Here is an 18,476-nt window from a genome sequence, read left to right on the forward strand (position 1 = left end):
AAAATAGGCCCAAAGGATCATTGGGGACCCGAGTCACCCCAACCACCAACTGTTCCAGCTGCTACCATCCAGGAACAGTACCGCAGCATAAAAGCCAGGAGCAACAGGCTGCGGGACAGCTTCTTCCACCAGGTCATCAGACTGATTAATTCACCCTGATACAAGTGTATTTCTATGTTATATTGACTGTCCTGTTGTACATACTATTTATTACAAATTACTATAAATTGCACATTTAGACGGAGATGTAACGTAAAGATTTTTACTCCTCATGTATGGGAAGGATGTAAGTAATAAAGCCAATTCAATTCAAACACAAGATTCTGCAGATACTGGAAATGCAGAGCAACACATACAAAATGCTGGAGGAACTCAGCAGGTAGGAAGCATTGATGGACGGAATGAACAGTCAACGTTTTGGGCCGAGACCCTTCATGAGGAAGGGGGCAGGAGCCAGAATAAAGTCTGGGTGGGGGGGGTGTGAGTAATTACCAGATGGTAGAGAAATATATGTTCACACTGTCAGGTTGGAGACTACCAAGATGGCATACGAGATGTTGCTCCTCCAAACAGAGTTGCCTCATGGCCACAATGTATGAAAGTAAAATGGTGGGATATACGGGAGCAAACTTAGATCTTGGTGTTGGTTAAAAGGTAGGAACTATATTATGGGCCAAAGGGCCAGTACTGTGCTGTAATGTTCTAAGTTCTATGGCAGTAGAAGAGGTCATGGGCAGTCATGTGAGAATGGGAAGTTGAATCTAAATGGGTGCCACTGAGAGATCCTGCTTCATAAGGCCATAAGACAAAGGAGCAGAATTAGGCCATTTGGCCCATCGAGTCTGCAGTGCTATTTCATCATGGCTGATCCATTTCCCTCTCAACCCCATTCTCCTGCCTTCTCCTCATAACCATTCACGTTGCATTACTAATGAAGAACCTATCAAGGTTCACCTGAAATATACCTAATGACTACGGTAAGCTTCCACAGTCGTCTGTGCAATGAACTCCACAGACTGACCACTCCCTGGCTAAAGAAATTCTTCCTCATCTCCACCTAAATGGATGTCCCTCTATTCTGAGACTGTGCCCTCTGGTCCTAAATACCCCCACCTAGGAGACTGATTGAGATTTATTGAGAGTAAGGGAGATTCAAACAACAGGACATGAGTTGAGAGTTAAGGGGAAAAAGTTTAGGGGTAACAAGAGGGGGAACTTCTTTACTCAGAGTGGTAGCAGTGTGGAATGAGCTTCCAGTGGAAGTAGTTAGAGGCAGGTTTGATATTGTCATTTAAAGTAAAATTGGATAGGTGTATGGACAGGAAAGGAATGGAGGGTTATGGGCTGAGTGCAGGTCGGTGGGACTAGATGAGAGTAAGCATTCGGCATGGACTAGAAGGGCCAAGATGGCCTGTTTCCGTGCTATTATGGTTATATGGGACATCCTCCTAACATCCACTCTATCTGCACCTTTCAACACTTGATAGGTTTCAGTGAGATTCCCCCCTTAATTTTCTAAATTCCAGCGGATGTGCTGGATGGAGTGAAGGTGCTCGGCGAAGAATCCCCTGAATATATGCGTGTCTACCTGTAGGAGTACCAGATACAGTAGATGATCCTGACAAGTCAGTGAATACAGTGGTCTACTGCAAAACCATGTGTGTGAGAGTGGATTTGGTGATGCGGATAAGAAAACCCTGATTCACATATTCAGAGAGCACTACAGCAATGAAAAGGGCCCTTCAGCCCATCTAATCCATACTAAATTACTTTCCTATCTAGTCTCCCCTCTACGGACTCTGCCTACACTTCTCACTGCCTTGGTAAAACAGCCAGTATAATCAGAGTCCCCACCCTCCCCAAAAATTCTCTCTTCTCTCTCCCACTGAGAGAAGATACAAACGCCTGAAATCATGTGCCCTGATATTCAGAGACAGTTTTTATCCTACTATGAAAAGACCATTGAATGGTCCCGAGCACATTAAAGATGAAGTCTGGATCTCGTTGGAGGAAAATGTAGGGGGGATGTCAGAGGTAGGCTCTGGTGGGCGCGTGGAACACACTCTTGGTGGTACATTGATGATAGAAAAATAGAGGCTTATGTGAGAGGGGAGGGTTTGATTCATCTTGGAGTAGGTTAAAAGGTCGGCACAACATTGTGGGTGTAGAGACTGTGAACAAAGCCAACAGAAAGACACTGAAGCTGATGGATATAAAAGTATTTATTCAACAAAACAAGCAGCAGGCATCATGTCCTGAGTATCACTCTTGGAAGAAGAGGCCTCCTAAACACAAAGTACATATTTTTATACCCTTAAGATCAATGATAACTCAATAGTTTCAATTATTACAATGACATCATTTACTTCAATACTTTGGGTTGAGAATGTTTCACTGAAGTTACATATAATTTTCAAACATCCAGATCTTCAAACCAACACTCCAGCCACCCTAGATTGAATGTTAGTCAGCATTTTCTAACTGCTTTCATGCATATATAGACATCTCGGGTCAATGGGATGTTTCCTGGTTTATAATCAGCCCCAGCCTGCAGCTCTAGGAAGACAATTGTTCAGAGTTGGATTTTAAATTAAATCTACAATCCATATTCTGATCTCAAGACTCGTTGCTGTTGAAATTAATATTTGCAATGCACAATAACTTCATGATATGCCCTAAGTGGGTTGAAGGGCGTGTACTGTGCGATGTTCTATTCTGCATTGTGTTATCTTTCCCCTGTACCACCTCAAAGCAATGATGTGATGAACTAATCTGTGTGGGTGGCATTGCAAAACAAGCTTTTCACTGTCATCTGATAATAATAAACCAATTTACTGGTCACCACTGCACCACAATCGGACAGTCACACCAACAGCTATGGCCACAACTGCACCACAGAAGGGCTCTCACTCGGACCGATGTAGTCACCGTGGCACCAAACCCATGAGACATAGGAGGAGGCCATTTGTCCCTTTGATACTTGCTCTACATTTGTCAAGATCATGGCTGACCTTTGACCTCAGCACCACCTCCTGCACTATTCCCATCTCCCAATTTCTCCAAATGCTGGAATCCATTGGCACAGGTAAACAAAATGACTGAATTCCCCTCACCCCCTCCTAAATTCTTCTCTGATGCAGGCTTTTAACCCAAAAAGTCAACAGTTCTCTACCGCCAAGATGCTGCTCGGCCTGCTGAGTTCCTCCAGCAGATTGTTGATTGCTCCAGATTCTGGAGGTCTGTCATGTTTCCTTGATACCAGCACCCTGATTCATTGATAGAAAAGAAAGAACAGAGTGGGGTTTGCGGTGCATATGAAACGAGAAAAAAGTACTGAATACGGCCCAGTCCAGCACGAGTGAAGCCCTCCCTACAGTTGAGCACATCTACATGGAGCATTGTCACAGGAAAGCAGCATCCATCATCAGAGATCCCTACCACACTGGGCCTGCTCACTTCTCACTGCTGCCATCAGGAAGAAGGTACAGGAGCCCTAGGACACACATCACCAGGTTCAGGAACAGTTATTACCCCTCACCCCTCAGGCTCTTAAACTGGAGGGGATAAATTCACTCAAATTCACTTGCCTCATCATTGAAATGTTCCCACAGTTTATGGACTGACTTTCAAGGACTCTTCATCTGATGTTCTCCATATTTATTTATTATTATTATTATTATTGTTATTTATATTTGTATTTGCAGTTTGTTGGCTTCTCCACACTTGTAACACCTAAGCTGGTGTGCTCTTTCATTGATTCTATTATGGTTATTATTCTATGGATTTATTGAGTATGCCTACAAGAAAATAAATCTCAGAGTTGTATAGAGTGATATAAATGTCCTTTGATAATACATTTACTTTGAAATTTGAACTTCGAGCATTAGAGAAGTCTGTTCAGGAGTCTGAATACAGTGGGAAAGAAGTGCTGATGAAATGTGTTCTCAAATCTTTTTATCCCATATTGTTATCCATCTACTATGATCCTTTACCCCAACTCCCCATGCAGGCATCCTGTGTCTCCTCATAACCTCCTCAAAGTTCAAAGTACATTTGTTATCTAAGTACATATGTGTCACCATATACGATCCTGAGATGAATTTTCTTGTGGGAATTCGCAGCAAATCCAGGAAACACAGCAGAATCAATGAAAGATTCACCCAATAGGACAGACCAACAACCAGAGTGCAAACGACAACAAAGAACGGTAACGATAACAGGATCAATGAAACATCAACCAGAGTGCGGCAGACAGCAAACTATGCAAATACTGATATAAATAAACAGCAATAACTAATGAGAACATGAAATAATGACATAAAGAGTTCTTGAAAGTGAGATCAATGGTTGTAGGTGCATTTCAATGACAAGGCAAGTGAGTTGAGTGTAATTATCCCGATTTGTTCAAAAACCCAATGGTTGAGGGGTAAGTAACTACTCTTGAACCTGGTGGTGCAAGTCCTGAGGCTCTTGTGCCTCCTACCTGATGGCAGCAGCGAGTAAAGTGTATGGCCTGGGTGGTGGGAATCCTCGACGATGAATACTGCTTTCCTAGGACAGCGTTTCATGTAGATGTGCTCGGTGGGGATATGAAATAGATATGAATGTAGGAAAAATGAAGTGTTACTGGCTTTGTGGGAGGAAAGGGTTAAATTGCTCTTGGGCGGAGGTTAAAAGATCAGCACAACATTGTGGTCCAAAGGGCATATGAGCATTTGTTGTATGCTCCAAATGTGAGGTGATTCACTTTTGCAGGGAAAACCAAGAAGAAAGCACGTTATTTAAATAACAATGAATACAGAACAGTTTGAGTGTGTTGAATCAGCAAACACAATATGTAATTAGGAAATATTAGTCATGTGTAAGGAAGATGCTGCAGCCGCAGAGTGCTTAGGAGAGGTATCATTTGGAGAAATGTGCAGTTCTGGTCTCTGTATTTGAGGAAGTATATACCATGGATTCCAGTTAATTGGGACACATCAGGACCAGTACATTTTGGCCCAATTAGCTGAAGTTTCATGGAAATAGTTAAAAAGTTGTAAAAAAAAAAAGACGAAGCACTATTTAATTGAGTAAGGAATTAGCCCGGCCTCCACAGCTACATGTGGCAACAAATTTTGCAAATTCACCACCCTTTGGCTTAAGTAATTTCTCTGCATCTCTGTTTTGAAAGGGCTCCCCTTTACCCTGAGGCTGTGCCCTCTTGTCCTAGACTCTTCCACCATGGGAAACATCCTTTCCATATCTACTCTGTCTAGGCCTTTCAACATTCTATAGGTTTCAATGAGATCCCCTCCATCCTTCTGAATTCCAGTGAGTACAGACCCAGAGCCATCAAACGTTCCTCATATGATAACCCTTTCATTCCTGGAATCATCCTTGTGAACCTCCTCTGGACCCTCTCCAATGCCAGCACATCTTTTCTAAGATGAGGGGCCCAAAATTGTTCACAATACTCAAGGTGAGGCCTCACCAGTGCCTTATAAAGCTTCAGCATCACATTCTTGCTCTTGTATTCTAGACGTCTTGAAATGAATGTTAACATGGCATTTGCCTTCCTCACCACCAACTCAATCTGCAAGTTAACCTTCAAGGTATTCTGCGCAAGGACTTCCAAGTCCCACTGCACCTCAGATTCCTGGATTTTCTCCCCGTTTAGAAAATAGTCTACACATTTATTTCTACTACCAAATTGCATGACAATGCATTTTCCAACATTGTATTTCATTTGCCACTTCCATGCCCATTCTCCTAATCTGTCTAAGTCCTTCTGCATTCTAACTGTTCCCTCAACACTACCTGCCCCTCCACCAATATTCGTATCAACTGCAAACCTGGCAACAATGCTATCTATTCTATCATCTAAATCATGCCGGGGTTAGGACTCAATGTATTTAAGTAAACTACTTAAGAACTTTTTAAAAGCTATTATTAATGCTTTTTGAGAGGGTGATTTTAGATGCATATCATATTTTTACTGAGTTAAGTATTGTATGTAATTAGTTTTGCTACAATAAGTGTATGGGACATTGGAAAAAATGTTGAATTTCCCCATGGGAATGAATAAAGTATCTATCTATCTATAAAAAGAAGTGGTCCCAACACCATCCCCTGTGGAACACCACTAGTAACTGGCAGCCAACCAGAAAAGGATCCTTTTATTCCCACTCCCTGCCTCCTACCAATCGGCCAATGCTCTAACCATATTATTAACTTTCCTGTAATACCATGGGCTCTTAACTTAGTAAGCAGCCTCAAGTGTGGCACCTTGTCAAAGGCCTTCTGAAAATCCTAATACACAACATCCACTGCATTCCCTTTATCTATCCTACTTGTAATCTCCTCAAAGAATTCCAACAGATTTGTCAGGCTGGATTTTCCTTGAAGGAAACCATGCTGACTTTGTACTATCTTGTCCTATGTTACCAAGTACTCCATCACCTTATCCTTAACAATTGACTCTAACATCTTCTCAAACACTGAGGTCAGGCTAACTGGTCTATAATTTCCTTTCTGCTGCCTTTCTCCTTTCTTTAAGAGTGCAGTAACATTTGCAATTTTCCAGTCCTCTGGCACCATGCCAGAGTCCAATGATTTTTGGAAGATCATTTCTAACGTCACGACAATCTCTAACACTACCTCTTTCAGAACCCTAGGGTGCAGGTCATCTGGTCTAGCCAACTTATGTACCTTTCAGTCTTTCAACTTTTTGAGCACCTTCTCTCTTGAAACAGTGACTGCACCCACTTCTCTTCCTCCACACACTACAACATCAGGCATACTGCTAGTGTCTTCCAGAGTGAAGTCTGACACAAAATACTCATCTAGTTCAGCAGCCATCTCCTTGACCCCTCTTATTATTTCTCCTACCTCATTTTCTAGCGGTCCTATATCCACTCTCATTTCTCTTTTATTTTTAATATACTTGAAAAAAAACTTTTGCTATCCATTTTGATATTATTTGCTGGCTTTTTAACATGTTTCATTTTTTTCCCTTCTAATGATATTTTCAGTTGCTGTCTGTAGGTTTTTAAAAACTTCCCAATCTGCTATCTTCCCCCTAATTTTTGCTTTGTTGTACTGCATGCCTTTCTTTTGCTTTTACATTAGCTTTGACTTCCCTTGTCAGCCACGGTTGTACTGTTCTACCATTTGAGCATTTCTTCATTTCTGGAATACATCTATCCTGCACCTTCTTCATTTTTCCCAGAAACGCATGCCATTGCTGCTCTGCTGACATCCCTGCCAGCAGCTCCTCCCAATTTACTTTGATCAACTCCTCTCTCATACCACTGTAATTTTCCTTACTCCACTAAAATACTGCTACATCAGACTTTACTTTCTCCCTATCAAATTTCAAGTTGAAGACAACTATATTGTCACTGGTTCCTAAGGGTTCTTTTACCTTAAGCTCCTTAATTGCCTTGTTCATTACATAACACCCAATCCAGTAGAGCTGATCCCTTTGTAGGTTTAACAACAAACTGCTCTAAAAAGCTATCTCTTAGGCATTCAATAAACTCACCCTCTTGAGATCCATTACCAACCTGATTTTCCCAATTGACCTGCATGTTAGAATCTCCCATGACTACCATAACATTGCCCTTTTAACTCACCTTTTCTATTTCCTGTTGTAACCTGTGGTCCATCTCCCAGCCACTGTTGGGAGGCCTGTAGATAGCTGCCATCAATGTCCTTTTACCCTTGCAGTTTCTTAACTCAACCCACAAGGATTCAACATCTTCCAATCCTATATCACATCTTTCTACTGATATGATGTAATTCTTTACCAGTAGAACCACAACACCCTCTCTGCCTACCTTCCTATCCCTCCAATACAATGTGTAACCTTGGACATTCAGCTCCCAACTACAACCATCATTCAGCCATAACTCAGTAATGCCCACAAGATCATACCTGACAATCTACCTAAAGATATCAATAAGACTGAAAGAGTACTGAGAAAATTTACAAAGATGTTGCCAGAACTTGTGGATGTGAGTGATAGGGAAAGGTTGAATAGGTTAAGCAGCATCTATGTAGAGGAATTAACAGCCAACATTTGGGGCTGAGAGGGAGATGAAGGGTCTTGGCCCGACATTGCAAGCAGCTTTTTTCCCCCACTGAGGTTGGTGAAACTAGAACTATAGGTCATAGGTTAAGGGTGAAAGGTTAAATATTTAAGTGGAACCTGAAGGTGAACTTCTTCACTAGAAGGTGCTGAGAGTGTGGAACGAGATGTCAGCAGAAGTCATAGATGTTGGTTTGATTTCAATGCTTAAGATAAGTTTGGGTAAGTACATAGATGGGAGGGGTATAGAGGCCTATGGTCCACATGCAGATTGATGGGACTAGGCCGAATAACAGTTCAGCATGGACCAGATGGGCTAAAGGGCCTGTTCCTGTGCTGTAGTGTTCAATGACTCTATACAGGAGACTTGGGATACTGGAAATCTGGAACAAGACACAATCTGCTGGAGGAACTGATCAGGTTAGGCAGCATCTGTGGAGGGAAATGGTCTGTCAACATTTCAGGCCGAGACCCTTCATCAGGTAGGACAGATGGAGAGAAGATCAGTGTGTTTGCAGATGACATAAAATTAGGAAATGTTGCTAATGGTGAAGAACGTCATTGTAAATTACAGTGGGATCTTGATCAGCTCGGAAAGTGGGCTGAGGAGCAGCAAATGGATTTCTGTACAGCTAAGTGTGAGGTGATTCTCTTTGGGAAAATTGGTCAGAAACAGGATTGTCCTGATGAAACGTCCAAAACATTGACTGTTTATTCACCTGCATAGATGCTGCCTGACTTGCTGAGTTCCTCCAGCATTTTGTGTGTGTTGCTCTGGATTTCCAAGTTTAGAATCTTGCATTTAGAAATGGGATTGCCTGTGAGCTGGCATGGACTTGATGGATCGATTGGCCTTCTGCAACATGGGAAAGTAAAGTATTGGTATGTTTTTGGATGTTGAGGGAATTCAGATGCCCGTGGTCACTGCAGAAGAGTGATGCTGTGGGTAACACTTTGGCCACAATCTCACCAATCACCGCCCCAGGCTCAACGGGGGCGGGAGGTGAAGACATCCGCTTCTTACGTCTTCATCCACGTAGAAATCCATCCGCAGCTCCTGAGATCCTTTGGGTCTCTTTCATGGCTCAGCAGTAGCAGTCAACGTTCTGCAATTTCCAGAAAAGCTCTTGGTTCTGAGCTAAATTTAAACCTTTAATAACTCCAAACCTACCGGGACCGCAGGAAATGTCTGCAAAGCAAAGTCTCCATCCCGAGCTCCTTTACTAAAGGCAACCTATAAACTATGTGATCCTTCTGCAGCAAGATAACAGCAGTATCTTTTTATGTATTAAATGAAGAACCTACCTTTGTAGATCTTGCTGTTTGTGCGTGTGCAGTACAGTAGCAGCATAAAGCTTTACAGCACCAGCAATCCAGGTTCAATACCTGCCACCGTCTGTAAGGAGTCTGCATGTTCCTTCTCCTCCACACCCCCCACCCGCAACCAGTTGGGATTCTCCTGGGTCCTCCCAAATTCCACAGATGTACAGCTTAGGGTTAGTGAGTTGTGGGCATGCTATGTTGGTGCCGGAAGTGTGGCGACACTTGCGGGCTGCCCCCAGCACATCCTTAGACTCTGTTGGTTGTTTGAATGCTTTCCTAGTGCAATAAGACCATAAGATACTTGAGCAGACCTCCAAGAGGACCACGAACTTGTTGTAGGGTTTGGAGGCTTGCGTGCCTCAATGACCTATGTTGGCTGGAGTCAGGGTCTCGTGCTTTGACTGTTGATAGGGTCGCCCATGCCAAGGGTAGAGGCCAGACCAAGAGTGGTCTATCGGTCCTCCAGGTTCGAGGGCTCAGCTAACAACCCTGACTGGAAACAGCACTCCCCTAAATGCCAGCAGCATAACATCAGTAAATAACTAAGTATTACAGGAGCAGAATTCGGCCATTTGGCCCAACATCTGCTCCACCATTTCATCATGGCTGTTCCATTTCCCTCTCTTGCCTTCTCACCGTGTCCCTTCATGTCCTGACCAATCAAGAGCCTTTCAACCTCTGCCTTAAATATACCCAATGACTTGGCCTCCACAGCCACTAAGGTCGAATAAGATGAACCCTTGACCTCACCATCTCCTTCATCATGATCTTGCACCTAATTGTCTGCCTGCACTTTCTCTCTAACACTTTAATCTGCATTCCCTTGTACTACAGTGTACTGATGTGATGAAATGATCTGTATGGACTGTGTGTAAAACAAGGTTTTTCACTGTATCTCAGTATGTGTGACAACAATAAACAAATTTACCAAATCCCATCAGATACTGAATCACAATCATATTTATTATCTCATGAAAATCTGTTGTTTTGCAGCTGTAGTCATAAAAATTACTAACAGACACAGTAAGAAATATAAAAAAGAAACAAGCATTGCAAAATGCCAGTCTTTGGTGACAAAGCAAAACTCTTCAAATTCATTCTAATGATATATAGCCACTGGTGGGTCTTCATAATTGCATTCAATGACGCAGTGGACTCTGCCCAATTCATCACAGACAAATTCCTCCCTACGGTCGGTGGTCTCGACAGGAAGCACTGTCTCATGAAGGCTACATCCATCATCAGAAATCCCACCATCTGGTCCATAGCATCTTCTCACTGTTACCACCAAGCAGGAGGTACGGAAGCCTGAAGTCCCACATCACCAGGATCAGGAACAGTGACTTCCCTTCAATCAATTGGTTCTTGAACCAGCCAATGCACCGCAGCTTAGCTACACTGTGATCATATCCAACCTTTTGCAATGAAGACCAAGAGCAGAATGAGGCCATTTGGCCCACTGAGTCTGCTCTGTCATTCCATCATAGCTGATTTATTATCCCTCGCAAAACTATTCTCCAGCCCTTTTCCTATGATGCCCTTACTAATCAGGAACTTATCAACCTCTTCCAGTCCTGACTCCAGTTCCCACCCCCCTGTACAGAAGGATGAACTGCACCTGAAACGGAAGGGGTCCAATACCCTTGCAAGCAGGTTGGGGAGGGTTTAAACTAATCTAGCAGGGGGATTGGAACCAGAGTGATAGAGCTGAGGCTCTAACCTCGCCATCAACAAAGACAGCTACAAAACGTGATGCCTCAATAAGGCAGAATGTATCTTTATAGACCCCCATAACCCAGGACTTGCCCTCTTCTCATGGCTACCATCAGGGAGGACATACAGGAGCTCAAAGACACACACTCAATGTTTCAGGAACAGCTTCTTCCCCTCCCCCAGCAGATTTCTTAACAAATAACCCATAAATATTCACTGGTGTTTGCTCTCTTTTTCCACTACTTACGTGATTTAATTTTTATATACGTTTCTCATTGTAATTTATAGACCTTTTATGCACTGCTGCTGCAAAACAACAGATTTCACAACATATGCCAGTGATATCAAACCCGATTCTGAATTTTGATAACTGGGACAGGACCTTGTGGAGGTTAACAGCTTGACTCAAAACTGCAGAACTGATTATACAGATTGCTACAATTTGCAATCCAATTCCGTTGTGAGTCGACGTCAACACTTACTGACTCAGTCACATTGATGATAAGGCAATCAGTGCTTGTTATTTGTGAGTCAGCACCAAATATACACTCAGTGGCCACTTTATTAGGTACACGTGCTCACCAATGTAAGTATTTAATCAGCCAATCATGTAGCAGCAGCAACTCAAAGCATGAAAGCATGCAGGCATGGTCAAGCGGTTCAGTTGACGTTCAGACCAAATATCAGAATGGGGAAGAAATGTGATCTAAGTGACTTTGACCATGGAATGATTGTTGGTGCCAGATGGGGTGGTTTGAGTATCTCTGAAATTGCTGATCTCCTGGGATTTTCATGCACAGCAGTCTCTAGAGTTTACAGAAAATGGTGTGGAAAAACAAAATAAAAATCCAGTGAACAGCAGTTCTGTGGGTGAAAACACCTTGCTAATGAGAGAGATCAGAAGAGAATGGACGGACTGGTTCAAACTGACAGAAAGGCGACGTTAACTCAAATAACCATGTGACCACATGTTACAACAGTGGTGTGCAGGAGAGCATCTCTGAATGCACAACATGTCGAACCTTGAATTGGATGGGCTCCATGAACATACACTCAGTGGCCGAGAGCATGCCCTTTTCTCATTGCTACCATCAGGGAGGAGGAACAGGAGCCTGAAGGCACACACTCAATGATTCAAGAACAGCTTCTTCCCCCTTGCCATCAGATTTCTAAATGGACACTGAAAACCATGAAAACCACCTCATTACTTTTTACTTCATTTCTATTTTTGCAAACTGATTTAACTATTTTATATACATACACATAAATATATTACATATACACATACATACTTACCGTAATTCACATTTTTTCTCTCTGTTATTATGTATTGCATTGTATTGCTGCTGCTAAGATAACAAATTTCACAACGTATTCGGATTGGGATTCTGATTATTAGGTACACTCCTGTACCCAGTGAAGTGGCCTCTGTCTGTACCTCACTGACAGGGTAAAAGAGCACCTAAACCTGCTGTTCTTTCACTGCAAAGATTGAGGAAAAAAGGGCACAAGATGGCGCTAGTAAGCAATACGACCAATGGCAACATCCTGCAGACACTTTATGAAACTACTCCATTTACCTTTTCAAATATGATTCTACTACTACGCTGTGAGCAATTGGAACCTGTGGGTTACATTTTGATGTGTATTGCTGGGGCCAAATGGGTGATCTGGTGTTTTACTGTCTCTGAGGGAGTTTGGTGAGGTTTGAAGCGGAGTGTGCAGAAGCCTGGAGATGGAGCGCGAGCCCATGGTCGACTAGGACGAAAGCAGAGGGCAGCTGGGTGTTCGGCACCGCCTGCCTGTATTTGACCGGTCTTCCTCTCCCTCTTGCGAGTTGCTGTCGGAGGGAAGTGCAGGAGTCTTCGGATCTGCGTTGTCAGGTTTGACCAGTGAGGCTGTTGACTTGCTTCGGGGGACTTTGAGCTTCATGTTGCATGTGTTCCTGGAATCTGGTTACTCTATTTTTGCTGCTTTCGAGCGGTTTGATCAGTGCGGAATAGGGCGCTTTGGCAAATAGCCCTGCTGCCTGCAGTAGGCCAGCAGGCCAGCGCTGAACTGAACTAAACTGAACACAACCGGTTCGACATTTGATATTCTATGTGTTGTTTGCTCATTTTTTGCCGTTTGCGCAATTTGTTCTTTTTATGCGTGTTGGGTATTTGATGTTTTCTTGAATGTGTTCCAAGGTGTTTCTTTGTTTTGTGGCTGCCTGCAGGAGGACGCATCTCAGAGATGGCTGTATTCTGTATACGTACTTCGAACTTTGCGTATGCGCAGTGTGAGGCGGTGCTGAGCTGATGCTACCATCTAGTGGTGGGCACTTTAATTGCAGGGATGATTCAAACACCACAGCAATACAGATTTTGGCTGCAGACTTCCCAGTTTTCCACTGCATCAGCTGACAAACAGTTTTCTATGGAGGGAATACTCTGTACTTAACCTGTTTTACAGAGAAAGAGCACTACAACACAGAAGCAGACCCTTCAGCCCCTCTAGTCCTTGTCAGACCATTTGAATTGCAAACTCCCATCAACCTGCAGCCCTCCATATTACTCCTACCCACATACCTACCCAAACTTCCCCTAAATGTTGCAATCGAGCCCACATCCACTTCTACAAGGAGCTCGTTCTGCAATCTCATCACCCTCTGAGTGAAGAAGTTCTCCCTCGTGTTCCCCTTAGACATTTCACCTTTCACCTTTAACCCATGACCTCCAGTTCCAGTCTCACCCATTCTCAGTGGAAAGCCTGCTTGCATTTACCCTATCTATACCCCTCATTACTTTGTATACCTCTATCAAATCTCCCCTCAGTCTCCTAGGCTCCAGGGATTAAAGTCTTAACCTATTCAACCTTTCCCTGTAACTCAGTTCCTCATGTTCTGGAAACATTCTTTAAATTTTCACCGTATTCTTTCAATATTAACATCTTTTCTAGAGATAGATGACTGAAACTGCACACAAGGGTTTTTGTTCCAACTTTATCCCCATTTTGTGTCTGTGCATTTTTCATTTTAAATCTACTCCAGGTGGAATATCATTCTCTTTGTCACTCCAGCCCCTTTATGTTAAATAACAAGTTTGTTCCTCACTTACAATGTTATATTGTTCTCAGTTCAGTGTTTAGCACAGTGCAGGCCCTTCGGCCCACAATGTCGTGCTTGCCTATTAACCTACTCCAAGATCAGGATCAGAATCAGGTTTAGTATCACTGGCATATATTGTGAAATCTAGTGTTTTTGTAGCAGCAATACATAATAATAATAAATTACAATAGGAAATACACTTAAAATTAGGGCAAAAGGAAAAGAAAATAAAGTGTAGTGTACTTGGGCTTATTGCCCATTCTGAAATCTGATGGCAGAGATCAATCTAACCCTTCCCTCCCACATAGTCCTTCATTTTTCTGTCATCCATGTGTCTATCCAAGAGTCTCTAAAATGCCCCTAATGTATCTGCCTCCACCATCACTCCGGGCAGGGTGTTCTATGCACCCACCACTCTGTGTAAAAAAAAGCTATCTTTGACATCCACCACCACCCCCCATTCAGTCCTCCAATCACCTTAAAACTATAACCTCTCATGTTATCTATTTCTGCCCTGTCTCCGCCAGTCCACTTGATCTACGCCTCCTTCATTCTGTACACCTCTATTAAGTCACCTCCCATCCTCATTCACTCCAAAGATAAAAGCCTTAGTTCACTCAGCCTCATAGGACATGCTCTCTAATCCAAGCATTATCCAGTAAATCTCCTTGGCACCCTCTCTAAAGCTTCCACATCCTTCCTATAATGAGGTGAGCAGAACTGAACACAATATTCTGAGTGTAGTCCAACCAGGGTTTTATAGAGCCGGGACATTACCTTGTGGCTCTTGAACACAATCCGCTGACTAATGAAGGCCAACACAATGTACGCCTTCTTAAAAACCCGATCAACTTGTGTTACAACTTTGAGGGATTTATGGACGTTAACCACAAGATCACTCTGTTCCTCCACACTGTTAAGAATCCCGCCAGTAAACCTGTATTCTGTCTTCAAATTTGATCTTCCAAGGTGAATCACTTGACATTTTTCCGGATTGAACTCCATCTGCAACTTCTCAGCCCAGCTCTGCATCCTGTCAATGCCCTGGACCCCTTTCAATTTGCCTATCACCACAATAGGTCAACGGCAGACGCAATCTCAATGGCTCTCCACAAGGCTTTAGACCACCTGGACAACACAAAAACCTATGTCATGATGCTATTCATCGACTATAGCTTTGCATTTAATACCATCATTCCCATAATCCTGATTGAGAAGTTGCAGAACCTAGACCCCTGTACCTCCCTCTGCAATTGGATCCTCGACTTCCTAACCGGAAGACCACAATCTGTGCGGATTGGTGATGACATAACCTTCCCACTGAATATCAACACTGGCGCACCTCAGGGTGTGTGCATAGCCCACTGTTCTACTTTCTATATACACATGACTGTGTGACTAGGCATAGCTCAAATACCATCTATGAATTTGCTGACGATACAACCTTTGTTGGTAGAATCTCAGGTGGTGACGAGAGGGCATACTGGAGTGAGATGTGTCAACTAGTGGAATGGTGCCGCAGCAACAACCCGGCCCTCAACGTCAGTAAGATGAAAGAGCTGATTGTGGAGATCAGGAAGGGTAAGAAGAAGGAACACATACCAATCCTCGTAGAGGGATCAGAAGTGGAGAGAGTGAGCAGTTTAATTTCTTGGTTGTCAAGGTCTCTGAGGATCTAACCTGGTCCCAACAAATCGACGTAGTTATAAAGAAGGCAAGACAGCGACTATACTTCATTAGGAGTTTGAAGATATTTGGTATGTCAACAAATACATTCAAAAACTATAGTTGTACTGTGGAGAGCATTCCGACAGGCTGCATCACTGTCTGGTATGGAGGGGTTACTGAACAGGACTGAAAGAAGCTGCATCTAGTTAGCTCCATCTTGGCTACTGGCCTACGAAGTACCCAGGACATCTTCGGGGAGCGGTGTCTCAGAAAGGCAGCGTCCATTATTAAAGACCTCCAGCATCCAGGGCATGTCCTCTTCTCACTGTTACCATCAGGTAGGAGGTACAGAAGCCTCAAGGCACACACTCAGCAATTCAGGAACAGCTTCTTCCCCTCTGCCATCTAATTCCCAAATGGACATTGAAGCTTTGGACACTACTTCACTTTTTTTTAAAGAGTATACGGTATTTCTGTTTCAGCACTTTTTTAATCTATTCAATATCCATATAATTTAATTGATTGACTTATTTATTATTTTAAAATTTTTATTTATTATTATTTTTTTCTCTCTGCTAGGTTATGCATTGCATTGAGCTGCTGCTGCTAAATGAACAGACTTCACGTCACATGCCAGTGATAATAAACCTGATTCTGACGTCCCATTGTAACTACAACTTTTGTCAACAATTTTCATTTGAACTCCACTCAAACTGAAATATTACTCTCCTTTATTAGGAGTACTTCAGCCCCTTTACTTTAAATCAGTTTTATCAACATAATTGCAATATTTACGGTGTTCTCTATTCAGTACTAACAAATATGCATCAAATTGAAACACTTCACATTAAAACTTTGCACTTTGGAAAATCAAATGTAACCGTCAGTACTCTGTTAATGGCAGAACCCTTACATAACAGTGCCAGGGCAGTAAAGCAGTTACTGTAACGTTTCACAGTGCCAGCGATCAGAGTCCAGTTACCACTGCTGTCTGTATAGAGTTTGTACGTTCTCCCCAAAAGCGCGTGAGTTTCCTCCGGGTGCTCAAGTTTCCTCCCACAGTCCAAAAGCATACGGGCAAGTTGTGGCCATGCTATGTCGGAGCCAGAGCATACCGACACTAACGGGCTGCCCCCCACCCCCGCACATCCTCAGACTGTGTTGGTCATTGACATAACTGGCATATTTCAGAATCAGCATCAGGATATCACCGGCATGTGACGTGAAATTTGTTAACTGAGCAACAGCAGTTCAATGCAATACATAATATAGCAGAGAGAGAGAGAAAAATAACAAGAAGAAATAAAATATAATAATAAATAAATAAATTACAGTATATGTATATTGAGTAGATTAAAAAACATGCAAAAAACAGAAATACTGTATATATAAAAAAGTGAGGCCGTGTCCAAAGGTTCAATGTCCATTCAGGAATCGGATGGCAGAGGGGAAGAAGCTGTTCCTGAATCACTGAGTGTGTGCCTTCAGGCTTCTGTATCTCCTACCTGATGGTAACAGTGAAAAAAGGGCATGCCCTGGGTGCTGGAGGTCCTTAATAATGGACGCTGCCTTTCAGGGACACCTCTCCTGGGTATTTTATAGGCTAGTACCCAAGATGGAGCTGACTAGATTTACAACCTTCTGCAGCTTCTTTCGGTCCTGTGCAGTAGCGCCACCCCCCCCCCCCCCCCCATCTGAAACCAGACAGTGACGCAGCCAGTGAGTGCTCTCCACGGTACATCTACAGAAGTTTTTGAGTGTATCTGTTCACATACCAAATCCCTTCAAACTCCTAATGAAGTATAGCCACTGTCTTGCCTTCTTTATAACTACACTGATATGTTGGGACGAGGTTAGATCCTCAAGATCTTGAAACTCTGGAACTTGAAACTGCTCACTTCTGATCCCTCTATGAGGATTGGTATGTGCTCCTTCATCTTACCCTTCCTGAAGTCCACAATCAGCTTTTCATCTTACTCCGCTTTAAAAAGGACGCTCCTCTATTTTGAGGCTGTGCCCTCTGGTCTCAGACACTCCCACCATAGGAAACATCCTCCCCACATCCACTCACTCCATCCAGGCCTTTTACTATTCGATAGGTTTCAATGAGGTCACCCTTCATTCTTCTGAGCTCTAGTGAAAACAGGCCCAGTGCCTTCAAACACTCTTCATGTGACAAGTCTTATGCTACCAAAGGCTAGGACTGTGTACATTGAAGAGTAGGAGGCAGAGTGGTCAGTTAGAAGTGTATAAAATCATAGACAGGGTAAATGCACCACAGACTTTTACCCAGAATCAGGAACTAGAGGGAGCAGGTTTAAGGTGAGGGGAGAGAAATTAAATAGGAACTGGAGCAGCAACCTTTACCAGCCAAAGGATGGTCAGTATATGGACCTGTTCTGTAGTACCTGTTCACTGCTGATGTTTGAAGCTCCCATCTGCATCACCTTTGGGGGTGTCAATAATGCCAGTGTCCAAGATCAGGGTGAGCTGCCTCAACGATTATCACCTAGTTGCACTCACATCTACGGTGATGAATTGCTTCAAGAATTGGTCATGGCTAGAATTAATTCCTGCCTAAGCTAGGACCTGGACCCACTGCAATTTGCCTAT

This window comes from Hemitrygon akajei, chromosome 7, assembly GCF_048418815.1.
Source record: "Hemitrygon akajei chromosome 7, sHemAka1.3, whole genome shotgun sequence".
NCBI classification, from domain to species: Eukaryota; Metazoa; Chordata; class Chondrichthyes; order Myliobatiformes; family Dasyatidae; genus Hemitrygon; species Hemitrygon akajei.